Source organism: Acomys minous (assembly GCF_964271855.1).
Source record: "Acomys minous genome assembly, contig: scaffold_29, whole genome shotgun sequence".
Lineage (NCBI taxonomy): Eukaryota > Metazoa > Chordata > Mammalia > Rodentia > Muridae > Acomys > Acomys minous.
The window spans coordinates 1,732,750-1,747,308 of NW_028182176.1; positions in this window are offsets into that span (position 1 = coordinate 1,732,750).

Sequence of the window (14,559 nt, forward strand, 5' to 3'; positions counted from 1 at the left end):
CTAGCGCTGTGCTTCTACACATGTATTTGCTGAACGGTGAAAGCGCACAGTAATGCACTTTTCTCCCAGAAAATACACTGTTTCTAAGGAAATGGGAACACACTGAGGAGACACTCGTGGGAGGTACTGTGACTAAAACTGAGCTTCCCTACGCACAGGGAAGCAGGAGAAATGCTGATTTCATCAAGCCCAGGTACATACTCAGAATCTGTACTACTGCGCAAATAGGCATGTCTCTTTAGGCAAAAAACTCATTTCTGACAAAGTTGCCCAAATGCATCTCAGAAGTGTGCAACTTGTTCCCTGAGTTAGAAAACGTCGAGAAACGGTCGTTTCTGCTAGCGCTGTGCTTCTTCACATGTATTTGCTGAACGGTGAAAGCACACAGTAATGCACTTTTCTCCCAGCAAATACACTGTTCCTAAGGAAATGGGAACACACTGAGGAGACACTTGTGGGAGCTACTGTGACTAAAACTGAGCTTCCCTACGCACAGGGAAGCAAGAGAAATGCTGATTTCATCAAACCGAGTTACATACTCAGAATCTGTACTACTGCGCAAATAGGCATGTCTCTTTAGGCATAAAACTCATTTCTCACAAAGTTGCCCAAATGCATCTCAGAAGTGTGCAACTTGTTCCCTGAGTTAGAAAACGTCGAGAAACGTTCGTTTCTGCTAGCGCTGTGCTTCTACACATGTATTTGCTGAACGGTGAAAGCGCACAGTAATGCACTTTTCTCCCAGAAAATACACTGTTTCTAAGGAAATGGGAACACACTGAGGAGACACTCGTGGGAGCTACTGTGACTAAAACTGAGCTTCCCTACGCACAGGGAAGCAGGAGAAATGCTGATTTCATCAAGCCCAGGTACATACTCAGAATCTGTACTACTGCGCAAATAGGCATGTCTCTGTAGGCAAAAAACTCATTTCTGACAAAGTTGCCCAAATGCATCTCAGAAGTGTGCAACTTGTTCCCTGAGTTAGAAAACGTCGAGAAACGTTCGTTTCTGCTAGCGCTGTGCTTCTACACATGTATTTGCTGAACGGTGAAAGCGCACAGTAACGCACTTTTCTCCGAGCAAATACACTGTTTCTAAGGAAATGGGAACACACTGAGGAGACACTTTTGGGAGCTACTGTGACTAAAACTGAGCTTCCCTACGCACAGGGAAGCAAGAGAAATGCTGATTTCATCAAGCCCAGTTACATACTCAGAATCTGTACTACTGCGTAAATAGGCATGTCTCTGTAGGCAAAAAACTCATTTCTAACAAAGTTGCCCAAATGCATCTCAGAAGTGTGAAACTTGTTCCCTGAGATAGAAAACGTCGAGAAACGGTCGTTTCTGCTAGCGCTGTGCTTCTACACATGTATTTGCTGAACGGTGAAAGCGCACAGTAATGCATTTTTCTCCCAGCAAATACACTGTTTCTAAGGAAATGGGAACACACTGAGGAGACACTTGTGGGAGCTACTGTGACTAAAACTGAGCTTCCCTACGCACAGGGAAGCAAGAGAAATGCTGATTTCATCAAGCCCAGTTACATACTCACAATCTGTACTACTGCGCAAATAGGCATGTCTCTTTAGGCAAAAACCTAATTTCTGACAAAGTTGCCCAAATGCATCTCAGAAGTGTGCAACTTGTTCCCTGAGTTAGAAAACGTTGAGAAACGGTCGTTTCAGCTAGCGCTGTGCTTCTACACATGTATTTGCTGAACGGTGAAAGCGCACAGTAATGCACATTTCTCCCAGCAAAAACACTGTTTCTAAGGAAATGGGAACACACTGAGGAGACACTTGTGAGAGTTACTGTGACTAAAATTGAGCTTCCCTACGCACAGGGAAGCAAGAGAAATGCTGATTTCATCCAGCCCAATTACATACTCAGAATCTGTACTACTGCGAAAATAGGCATGTCTCTGTAGGCAAAAAACTCATTTCTGACAAAGTTGCCCAAATGCATCTCAGAAGTGTGCAACTTGTTCCCTGAGTTAGAAAACGTCGAGAAACGTTCGTTTCTGCTAGCGCTGTGCTTCTACACATGTATTTGCTGAACGGTGAAAGCGCACAGTAATGCACTTTTCTCCCAGCAAATACACTGTTTCTAAGGAAATGGGAACACACTGAGGAGACACTTGTGGGAGCTACTGTGACTAAAACTGAGCTTCCCTACGCACAGGGAAGCAAGAGAAATGCTGATTTCATCAAGCCCAGTTACATACTCAGAATCTGTACTACTGCGCAAATAGGCATGTCTCTTTAGGCAAAAAACTCATTTCTGACAAAGTTGCCCAAATGCATCTCAGAAGTGTGCAACTTGTTCCCTGAGTTAGAAAACGTCGAGAAACGTTCGTTTCTGCTAGCGCTGTGCTTCTACACATGTATTTGCTGAACGGTGAAAGCGCACAGTAATGCACTTTTCTCCCAGCAAATACACTGTTTCTAAGGAAATGGGAACACACTGAGGAGACACTTGTGGGAGCTACTGTGACTAAAACTGAGCTTCCCTAAGCACAGGGAAGCAGGAGAAATGCTGATTTCATCAAGCCCAGGTACATACTCAGAATCTGTACTACTGCGCAAATAGGCATGTCTCTGTAGGCAAAAAACTCATTTCTGACAAAGTTGCCCAAATGCATCTCAGAAGTGTGCAACTTGTTCCCTGAGATAGAAAACGTCGAGAAACGGTCTTTTCTGCTAGCGCTGTGCTTCTACACATGTATTTGCTGAACGGTGAAAGCGCACAGTAATGCACTTTTCTCCCAGCAAATACACTGTTTCTAAGGAACTGGGAACACACTGAGGAGACACTTGTGGGAGCTACTGTGACTAAAACTGAGCTTCCCTACGCACAGGGAAGCAAGAGAAATGCTGATTTCATCAAGCCCAGTTACATACTCAGAATCTGTACTACTGCGCAAATAGGCACTTTTCTCCCAGCAAATACACAGTTTCTAAGGAAATGGGAACACACTGAGGAGACACTTGTGGGAGCTACTGTGACTAAAACTGAGCTTCCCTACGCACAGGGAAGCAAGAGAAATGCTGATTTCATCAAGCCCAGTTACATACTCAGAATCTGTACTACTACGCAAATAGGCATGTCTCTGTAGGCAAAAACCTCATTTCTGACAAAGTTGCCCAAATGCATCTCAGAAGTGTGCAACTTGTTCCCTGAGTTAGAAAACGTTGAGAAACGGTCGTTTCTGCTAGCTCTGTGCTTCTACACATGTATTTGCTGAACGGTGAAAGCGCACAGTAATGCACATTTCTCCCAGCAAAAACACTGTTTCTAAGGAAATGGGAACACACTGAGGAGACACTTGTGGGAGTTACTGTGACTAAAATTGAGCTTCCCTATGCACAGGGAAGCAAGAGAAATGCTGATTTCATCCAGCCCAATTACATACTCAGAATCTGTACTACTGCGCAAATAGGCATGTCTCTTTAGGCAAAAAACTCATTTCTGACAAAGTTGCCCAAATGCATCTCAGAAGTGTGCAACTTGTTCCCTGAGTTAGAAAACGTCGAGAAACGTTCGTTTCTGCTAGCGCTGTGCTTCTACACATGTATTTGCTGAACGGTGAAAGCGCACAGTAATGCACTTTTCTCCCAGCAAATACACTGTTTCTAAGGAAATGGGAACACACTGAGGAGACACCTGTGGGAGCTACTGTGACTAAAACTGAGCTTCCCTACGCACAGGGAAGCAAGAGAAATGCTGATTTCATCAAGCCCAGTTACATACTCAGAATCTGTACTATTGCGCAAATAGGCATGTCTCTGTAGGCAAAAAACTCATTTCGGACAAAGTTGCCCAAATGCATCTCAGAAGTGTGCAACTTGTTCCCTGAGTTAGAAAACGTCGAGAAACGTTCGTTTCTGCTAGCGCTGTGCTTCTACACATGTATTTGCTGAACGGTGAAAGCGCACAGTAATGCACTTTTCTCCCAGCAAATACACTGTTTCTAAGGAAATGGGAACACACTGAGGAGAAACTTTTGGGAGCTACTGTGACTAAAACTGAGCTTCCCTACGCACAGGGAAGCAAGAGAAATGCTGATTTCATCAAACCGATTTACAAACTCAGAATTTGTACTACTGCGCAAATAGGCATGTCTCTGTAGGCAAAAACCTCATTTCTGACAAAGTTGCCCAAATGCATCTCAGAAGTGTGCAACTTGTTCCCTGAGTTAGAAAACGTCGAGAAACGTTCGTTTCTGCTAGCGCTGTGCTTCTACACATGTATTTGCTGAACGGTGAAAGCGCACAGTGATGCACTTTTCTCCCAGCAAATACACTGTTTCTAAGGAACTGGGAACACACTAAGCAGACACTTGTGGGAGCTACTGTGACTAAAACTGAGCTTCCCTACGCACAGGGAAGCAAGAGAAATGCTGATTTCATCAATCCCAGTTACATACTCAGAATCTGTACTACTGCGCAAATAGGCATGTCTCTGTAGGCAAAAAACTCATTTCTGACAAAGTTGCCCAAATGCAACTCAGAAGTGTGCAACTTGTTCCCTGAGTTAGAAAACGTCGAGAAACGGTCGTTTCTGCTAGCGCTGTGCTTCTACACATGTATTTGCTGAACGGTGAAAGCGCACAGTAATGCACTTTTCTCCCAGCAAATACACTGTTTCTAAGGAACTGGGAACACACTGAGGAGACACTTGTGGGAGCTACTGTGACTAAAACTGAGCTTCCCTACGCACAGGGAAGCAAGAGAAATGCTGATTTCATCAAGCCCAGTTACTTTCTCAGAATCTGTACTACTGCGCAAATAGGCAAGTCTCTGTAGGCAAAAAACTCATTTCTGACAAAGTTGCCCAAATGCATCTCAGAAGTGTGCCATTTGTTCCCTGAGTTAGAAAACGTCGAGGAACGTTCGTTTCTGCTAGCGCTGTGCTTCTACACATGTATTTGCTGAACGGTGAAAGCGCACAGTAATGCACATTTCTCCCAGCAAAAACACTGTTTCTAAGGAACTGGGAACACACTGAGGAGACACTTGTGGGAGCTACTGTGACTAAAACTGAGCTTCCCTACGCACAGGGAAGCAAGAGAAATGCTGATTTCATCAAGCCCAGTTACATACTCAGAATCTGTACTACTGCGCAAATAGGCATGTCTATGTAGGCAAAAAACTCATTTCTGACAAAGTTGCCCAAATGCATCTCAGAAGTGTGCAACTTGTTCCCTGAGTTAGAAATAGTCGAGAAACGTTTGTTTTTGCTAGTGCTGTGCTACTACACATGTATTTGCTGAACGGTGAAAGCGCACAGTAATGCACTTTTCTCCCAGCAAATACACTGTTTCTAAGGAAATGGGAACACACTGAGGAGACACTTGTGGGAGCTACTGTGACTAAAACTGAGCTTCCCTACGCACAGGGAAGCAAGAGAAATGCTGATTTCATCAAGCCCAGTTACATACTCAGAATCTGTACTACTGCGCAAATAGGCATGTCTCTGTAGGCAAAAAACTCATTTCTGACAAAGTTGCCCAAATGCATCTCAGAAGTGTGCAACTTGTTCCCTGAGTTAGAAAACGTCGAGAAACGTTCGTTTCTGCTAGCGCTGAGCTTCTACACATGTATTTGCTGAACGGTGAAAGCGCACAGTAATGCACTTTTCTCCCAGCAAATACACAGTTTCTAAGGAAATGGAAACACACTGAGGAGACACTTGTGGGAGCTACTGTGACTAAAACTGAGCTTCGCTACGCACAGGGAAGCAGGAGAAATGCTGATTTCATCAAGCCCAGTTACATACTCAGAATCTGTTCTACTGCGCAAATAGGCATGTCTCTTTAGGCAAAAAACTCATTTCTGACAAAGTTGCCCAAATGCATCTCAGAAGTGTGCAAATTGTTCCCTGAGTTAGAAAACGTCGAGAAACGGTCGTTTCAGCTAGCGCTGTGCTTCTCCACATGTATTTGCTGAACGCTGAAAGCGCACAGTAATGCACTTTTCTCCCAGCAAATACACTGTTTCTAAGGAACTGGGAACACACTGAGGAGACACTTGTGGGAGCTACTGTGACTAAAACTGAGCTTCCTTACGCACAGGGAAGCAAGAGAAATGCTGATGTCATCAAGCCCAGTTACATACTCAGAATCTGTACTACTGCGCAAATAGGCGTGTGTCTGTAGGCAAAACACTCATTTCTGACAAAGTTGCCCAAATGCATCTCAAAAGTGTGCAACTTGTTCCCTGAGTTAGAAAACGTCGAGAATCGGTCGTTTCAGCTAGCGCTGTGCTTCTACAGATGTATTTGCTGAACGGTGAAAGCGCACAGTGATGCACTTTTCTCCCAGCAAATACACTGTTTCTAAGGAAATGGGAACACACTGAGGAGACACTTGTGGGAGCTACTGTGACTAAAACTGAGCTTCCCTACGCACAGGGAAGCAAGAGAAATGCTGATTTCATCAAGCCCAGTTACATACTCAGAATCTGTACTACTGCGCAAATAGGCATGTCTCTGTAGGCAAAAAACTCATTTCTGACAAAGTTGCCCAAATGCATCTCAGAAGTGTGCAACTTGTTCCCTGAGTTAGAAAACGTCGAGAAACGTTCGTTTCTGCTATTGCTGTGCTTCTACACATGTATTTGCTGAACGGTGAAAGCGCACAGTAATGCACTTTTCTCCCAGCAAATACACTGTTTCTAAGGAAATGAGAACACACTGAGGAGACACTTGTGGGAGCTACTGTGACTAAAACTGAGCTTCCCTACGCACAGGGAAGCAAGAGAAATGCTGATTTCTTCCAGCCCAGTTACATACTCAGAATCTGTACTACTGCGCAAATAGGCATGTCTCCGTAGGCAAAAAACTCATTTCTGACAAAGTTGCCCAAATGCATCTCAGAAGTGTGCCAATTGTTCCCTGACTTAGAAAACGTCGAGAAACAGTCGTTTCAGCTAGCGCTCTGCTCCTACACATGTATTTGCTGAACGGTGAAAGCGCACAGTATTGCACTTTTCTCCCAGCAAATACACTGTTTCTAAGGAACTGGGAACACACTAAGGAGACACTTGTGGGAGCTACTGTGACTAAAATGAGCTTCCCTACGCACAGGGAAGCAAGAGAAATGCTGATTTCATCAAGCCCAGTTACATACTCAGAATCTGTACTACTGCACAAATAGGCATGTCTCTGTAGGCAAAAAACTCATTTTTGAGAAAGTTGCCCAAATGCATCTCAGAAGTGTGCGACTTGTACCCTGATTTAGAAAACGTCGAGAAACGGTCGTTTCAGCTAGCGCTGTGCTTCTACACATGTATTTGCTGAACGGTGAAAGCACACAGTAATGCACTTTTCTCCAAGCAAATACACTGTTTCTAAGGAAATAGGAACACACTGAGGAGACACTTGTGGGAGCTACTGTGACTAAAACTGAGCTTCCCTACGCACAGGGAAGCAAGAGAAATGCTGATTTCATCAAGCCCAGTTACATACTCAGAATCTGTACTACTGCGCAAATAGGCATGTCTCTGTAGGCAAAAAACTCATTACTGACAAAGTTGCCCAAATGCATCTCAGAAGTGTGCAACTTGTTCCCTGAGTTAGGAAACGTCGAGAAACGTTCGTTTCTGTTAGCGCTGTGCTTCTACACATGTATTTGCTGAACGGTGAAAGCGCACAGTGATGCACTTTTCTCCCAGCAAATACACTGTTTCTAAGGAAATGGGAACACACTGAGGAGACACTTGTGGGAGCTACTGTGACTAAAACTGAGCTTCCCTACGCACAGGGAAGCAAGAGAAATGCTGATTTCATCAAGCCCAGTTACATACTCAGAATCTGTACTACTGCGCAAATAGGCATGTCTCTGTAGGCAAAAAACTTATTTCTGACAAAGTTTCCCAAATGCATCTCAGAAGTGTGCAACTTGTTCCCTGAGTTAGAAAACGTTGAGAAACGGTAGTTTCTGCTAGCGCTGTGCTTCTACACATGTATTTGCTGAACAGTTGAAAGCGCAGAGTAATGCACTTTTCTCCCAGCAAATACACTGTTTCTAAGGAAATGGGAACACACTGAGGAGACACTTGTGGGAGCTACTGTGACTAAAACTGAGCTTCCTTACACACAGGGAAGCAAGAGAAATGCTGATTTCTTCAAGCCCAGTTACATACTCAGAATCTGTACTACTGCGCAAATAGGCATGTCTCTGTAGGCAAAAAACTCATTTCTGACAAAGTTGCCCAAATGCATCTCAGAAGTGTGCCACTTGTTCCCTGAGTTAGAAAACGTCGAGAAACGTTCGTTTCTGCTAGCGCTGTGCTTCTACACATGTATTTGCTGAACAGTGAAAGCGCACAGTAATGCCCTTTTCTCCCAGCAAATACACTGTTTCTAAGGAAATGGTAACACACTGAGGAGACACTTGTGGGAGCTACTGTGACTAAAACTGAGTTTCCCTAAGCACAGGGAAGCAAGAGAAATGCTGATTTCATCAGTCCAGTTACATACTCAGAATCTGTACTACTGCGCAAATATGCATGTCTCTGTAGGCAAAAAACTCATTTCTGACAAAGTTGCCCAAATGCATCTCAGAAGTGTGCAACTTGTTCCCTGTGTTAGAAAACGTCGAGAAACGTTCGTTTCTGCTAGCGCTGTGCTTCTACACATGTATTTGCTGAACGGTGAAAGCGCACAGTGATGCACTTTTCTCCCAGCAAATACACTGTTTCTAAGGAAATGGGAACACACTGAGGAGTCACTTGTGGGAGCTACTGTGACTAAAACTGAGCTTCCCTACGCACAGGGAAGCAAGAGAAATGCTGATTTCATCAAGCCCAGTTACATACTCAGAATCTGTACTACTGCGCAAATAGGCATGTCTCTGTAGGCAAAAAACTCATTTCTGACAAAGTTGCCCAAATGCATATCAGAAGTGTGCCACTTGTTCCCTGAGTTAGAAAACGTCGAGAAACGGTCGTTTCAGCTAGCGCTGTGCTTCGACACATGTATTTGCTGAACGGTGAAAGCGCACAGTAATGCACTTTTCTCCCAGCAAATACACTGTTTCTAAGGAACTGGGAACACACTGAGGAGACACTTGTGGGAGCTACTGTGACTAAAACTGAGCTTCCCTACACACAGGGAAGCAAGAAAAATGCTGATTTCATCAAGCCCAGTTACATACTCAGAATCTGTACTACTGCGCAAATAGGCATGTCTCTGTATGCAAAAAACTCATTTCTGAGAAAGATACGCAAATGCATCTCAGAAGTGTGCCACTTGTTCCCTGAGTTAGAAAACGTCGAGAAGCGTTCGTTTCAGCTAGCGCTGTGCTTCTACACATGTATTTGCTGAACGGTGAAAGCGCACAGTAATGCACTTTTCTCCCAGCAAATACACTGTTTCTAAGGGAATGGGAACACACTGAGGAGACACTTGTGGGAGCTACTGTGACTAAAACTGAGCTTCCCTACGCACAGGGAAGCAAGAGAAATGCTGATTTCATCAAGCCCAGTTACATACTCAGAATCTGTACTACTGCGCAAATAGGCATGTCTCTGTAGGCAAAAAACTCATTACTGACAAAGTTGCCCAAATGCATCTCAGAAGTGTGCAACTTGTTCCCTGAGTTAGGAAACGTCGAGAAACGTTCGTTTCTGTTAGCGCTGTGATTCTGCACATGTATTTGCTGAACAGTGAAAGCGCACAGTGATGCACTTTTCTCCCAGCAAATACACTGTTTCTAAGGAAATGGGAACACACTGAGGAGACACTTGTGGGAGCTACTGTGACTAAAACTGAGCTTCCCTACGCACAGGGAAGCAAGAGAAATGCTGATTTCATCAAGCCCAGTTACATACTCAGAATCTGTACTACTGCGCAAATAGGCATGTCTCTGTAGGCAAAAAGCTTATTTCTGACAAAGTTTCCCAAATGCATCTCAGAAGTGTGCAACTTGTTCCCTGAGTTAGAAAACGTTGAGAAACGGTAGTTTCTGCTAGCGCTGTGCTTCTACACATGTATTTGCTGAACAGTTGAAAGCGCAGAGTAATGCACTTTTCTCCCAGCAAATACACTGTTTCTAAGAAAATGGGAACACACTGAGGAGACACTTGTGGGAGCTACTGTGACTAAAACTGAGCTTCCTTACACACAGGGAAGCAAGAAAAATGCTGATTTCATCAAGCCCAGTTACATACTCAGAATCTGTACTACTGCGCAAATAGGCATGTCTCTGTATGCAAAAAACTCATTTCTGAGAAAGATACCCAAATGCATCTCAGAAGTGTGCCACTTGTTCCCTGAGTTAGAAAACGTCGAGAAGCGTTCGTTTCAGCTAGCGCTGTGCTTCTACACATGTATTTGCTGAACGGTGAAAGCGCACAGTAATGCACTTTTCTCCCAGCAAATACACTGTTTCTAAGGGAATGGGAACACACTGAGGAGACACTTGTGGGAGCTACTGTGACTAAAACTGAGCTTCCCTACGCACAGGGAAGCAAGAGAAATGCTGATTTCATCAAGCCCAGTTACATACTCAGAATCTGTACTACTGCGCAAATAGGCATGTCTCTTTAGGCAAAAAACTCATTTCTGACAAAGTTGCCCAAATGCATCTCAGAAGTGTGCAACTTGCTCCCTGAGTTAGAAAACGTCGAGAAACGTTCGTTTCTGCTAGCGCTGTGCTTCTACACATGTATTTGCTGAACGGTGAAAGCGCACAGTGATGCACTTTTCTCCCAGCCAATACACTGTTTCTAAGGAAATGGGAACACACTGAGGAGTCACTTGTTGGAGCTACTGTGACTAAAACTGAGCTTCCCTACGCACAGGGAAGCAAGAGAAATGCTGATTTCATCAAGCCCAGTTACATACTCAGAATCTGTACTACTGCGCAAATAGGCATGTCTCTGTAGGCAAAAAACTCATTTCTGACAAAGTTGCCCAAATGCATATCAGAAGTGTGCCACTTGTTCCCTGAGTTAGAAAACGTCGAGAAACGGTCGTTTCAGCTAGCGCTGTGCTTCGACATATGTATTTGCTGAACGGTGAAAGCGCACAGTAATGCACTTTTCTCCAAGCAAATACACTGTTTCTAAGGAACTGGGAACACACTGAGGAGACACTTGTGGGAGCTACTGTGACTAAAACTGAGCTTCCCTACGCACAGGGAAGCAAGAGAAATGCTGATTTCTTCAAGCCCAGTTACATACTCAGAATCTGTACTACTGCGCTAATAGGCATGTCTCTGTAGGCAAAAAACTCATTTCTGACAAAGTTGCCCAAATGCATCTCAGAAGTGTGCAACTTGTTCCCTGAGTTAGAAAACGTCGAGAAACGTTCGTTTCTGCTAGCGCTGTGCTTCTACACATGTATTTGCTGATCGGTGAAAGCTCACAGTGATGCACTTTTCTCCCAGCAAATACACTGTTTCTAAGGAAATGGGAACACACTGAGGAGACACTTGTGGGAGCTACTGTGACTAAAACTGAGCTTCCCTACGCACAGGGAAGCAAGAGAAATGCTGATTTCATCAAGCCCAGGTACATACTCAGAATCTGTACTACTGCGCAAATAGGCATGTCTCTGTAGGCAAAAAACTCATTTCTGACAAAGTTGCCCAAATGCATCTCAGAAGTGTGCAACTTGCTCCCTGAGTTAGAAAACGTCGAGAAACGGTCGTTTCTGCTGGCGCTGTGCTTCTACACATGTATTTGCTGAACTGTGAAAGTGCACAGTAATGCACTTTTCTCCCAGCAAATACACTGTTTCTAAGGAACTGGGAACACACTGAGGAGACACTTGTGGGAGCTACTGTGACTAAAACTGAGCTTCCCTACGCACAGGGAAGCAAGAGAAATGCTGATTTCATCCAGCCCAGTTACATACTCAGAATCTGTACTACTGCGCAAATAGGCATGTCTCTGTAGGCAAAAAACTCATTTCTGACAAAGTTGCCCAAATGCATCTCAGAAGTGTGCAACTTGTTCCCTGAGTTAGAAAACGTCGAGAAACATTCATTTCTGCTAGCTCTGTGCTTCTACACATGTATTTGCTGAACGGTGAAAGCGCACAGTAATGCACTTTTCTACCAGCAAATACACTGTTTCTAAGGAAATGGGAACACACTGAGGAGACACTTGTGGGAGCTACTGTGACTAAAACTGCGCTTCCCTACGCACAGGGAAGCAAGAGAAATGCTGATTTCATCAAGCCCAGTTACATACTCAGAATCTGTACTACTGCGCAAATAGGCATGTCTCTGTAGGCAAAAAACTGATTTCTGACAAAGTTGCCCAAATGCATCTCAGAAGTGTGCAACTTGTTCCCTGAGTTAGAAAACGTCGAGAAACGTTCGTTTCTGCTAGCGCTGTGCTTCTACACATGTATTTGCTGAACGGTGAAAGCGCACAGTAATGCACTTTTCTCCCAGCAAATACACTGTTTCTAAGGAAATGGGAACACACTGAGGAGACACTTGTGGGAGCTACTGTGACTAAAACTGAGCTTCCCTACGCACAGGGAAGCAAGAGAATGCTGATTTCATCAAGCCCAGTTACATACTCAGAATCTGTACTACTGCGCAAATAGGCATGTCTCTGTAGGCAAAAAACTCATTTCTGACAAAGTTGCCCAAATGCATCTCAGAAGTGTGCAACTTGTTCCCTGAGTTAGAAAATGTCGAGAAACGTTCGTTTCTGCTAGCGCTGTGCTTCTACACATGTATTGGCTGAACGGTGAAAGCACACAGTAATGCACTTTTCTCCCAGCAAATACACTGTTTCTAAGGGAATGGGAACACACTGAGGAGACACTTGTGGGATTTACTGTGACTAAAATTGATCTTCCCTACACACAGGGAAGCAAGAAAAATGCTGATTTCATCAAGCCCAGTTACATACTCAGAATCTGTACTACTGCGCAAATAGGCATGTCTCTGTACGCAAAAAACTCATTTTTGAGAAAGATACCCAAATGCATCTCAGAAGTGTGCCACTTGTTCCCTGAGTTAGAAAACGTCGAGAAACGTTCGTTTCTGCTAGCGCTGTGCTTCTACACATGTATTTGCTGAACGGTGAAAGCGCACAGTAATGCACTTTTCTCCCAGCAAATACACTGTTTCTAAGGGAATGGGAACACACTGAGGAGACACTTGTGGGAGCTACTGTGACTAAAACTGAGCTTCCCTACGCACAGGGAAGCAAGAGAAATGCTGATTTCATCAAGCCCAGTTACATACTCAGAATCTGTACTACTGCGCAAATAGGCATGTCTCTGTAGGCAAAAAACTCATTTCTGACAAAGTTGCCCAAATGCATCTCAGAAGTGTGCAACTTGTTCCCTGAGTTAGAAAACGTCGAGAAACATTCATTTCTGCTAGCTCTGTGCTTCTACACATGTATTTGCTGAACGGTGAAAGCGCACAGTAATGCACTTTTCTCCCAGCAAATACACTGTTTCTAAGGAAATGGGAACACACTGAGGAGACACTTGTGGGAGCTACTGTGACTAAAACTGCGCTTCCCTACGCACAGGGAAGCAAAAGAAATGCTGATTTCATCAAGCCCAGTTACATACTCAGAATCTGTACTACTGCGCAAATAGGCATGTCTCTGTAGGCAAAAAACTGATTTCTGACAAAGTTGCCCAAATGCATCTCAGAAGTGTGCAACTTGTTCCCTGAGTTAGAAAACGTCGAGAAACGTTCGTTTCTGCTAGCGCTGTGCTTCTACACATGTATTTGCTGAACGGTGAAAGCGCACAGTAATGCACTTTTCTCCCAGCAAATACACTGTTTCTAAGGAAATGGGAACACACTGAGGAGACACTTGTGGGAGCTACTGTGACTAAAACTGAGCTTCCCTACGCACAGGGAAGCAAGAGAATGCTGATTTCATCAAGCCCAGTTACATACTCAGAATCTGTACTACTGCGCAAATAGGCATGTCTCTGTAGGCAAAAAACTCATTTCTGACAAAGTTGCCCAAATGCATCTCAGAAGTGTGCAACTTGTTCCCTGAGTTAGAAAACGTCGAAAACGTTCGTTTCTGCTAGCGCTGTGCTTCTACACATGTATTGGCTGAACGGTGAAAGCACACAGTAATGCACTTTTCTCCCAGCAAATACACTGTTTCTAAGGGAATGGGAACACACTGAGGAGACACTTGTGGGATTTACTGTGACTAAAATTGATCTTCCCTACACACAGGGAAGCAAGAAAAATGCTGATTTCATCAAGCCCAGTTACATACTCAGAATCTGTACTACTGCGCAAATAGGCATGTCTCTGTACGCAAAAAACTCATTTTTGAGAAAGATACCCAAATGCATCTCAGAAGTGTGCCACTTGTTCCCTGAGTTAGAAAACGTCGAGAAGCGGTCGTTTCAGCTAGCGCTGTGCTTCTACACATGTATTTGCTGAACGGTGAAAGCGCACAGTAATGCACTTTTCTCCCAGCAAATACACTGTTTCTAAGGAAATGGGAACACACTAAGGAGACACTTGTGGGAGCTACTGTGACTAAAACTGAGCTTCCCTACGCAAAGGGAAGCAAGAGAAATGCTGATTTCATCAAGCCCA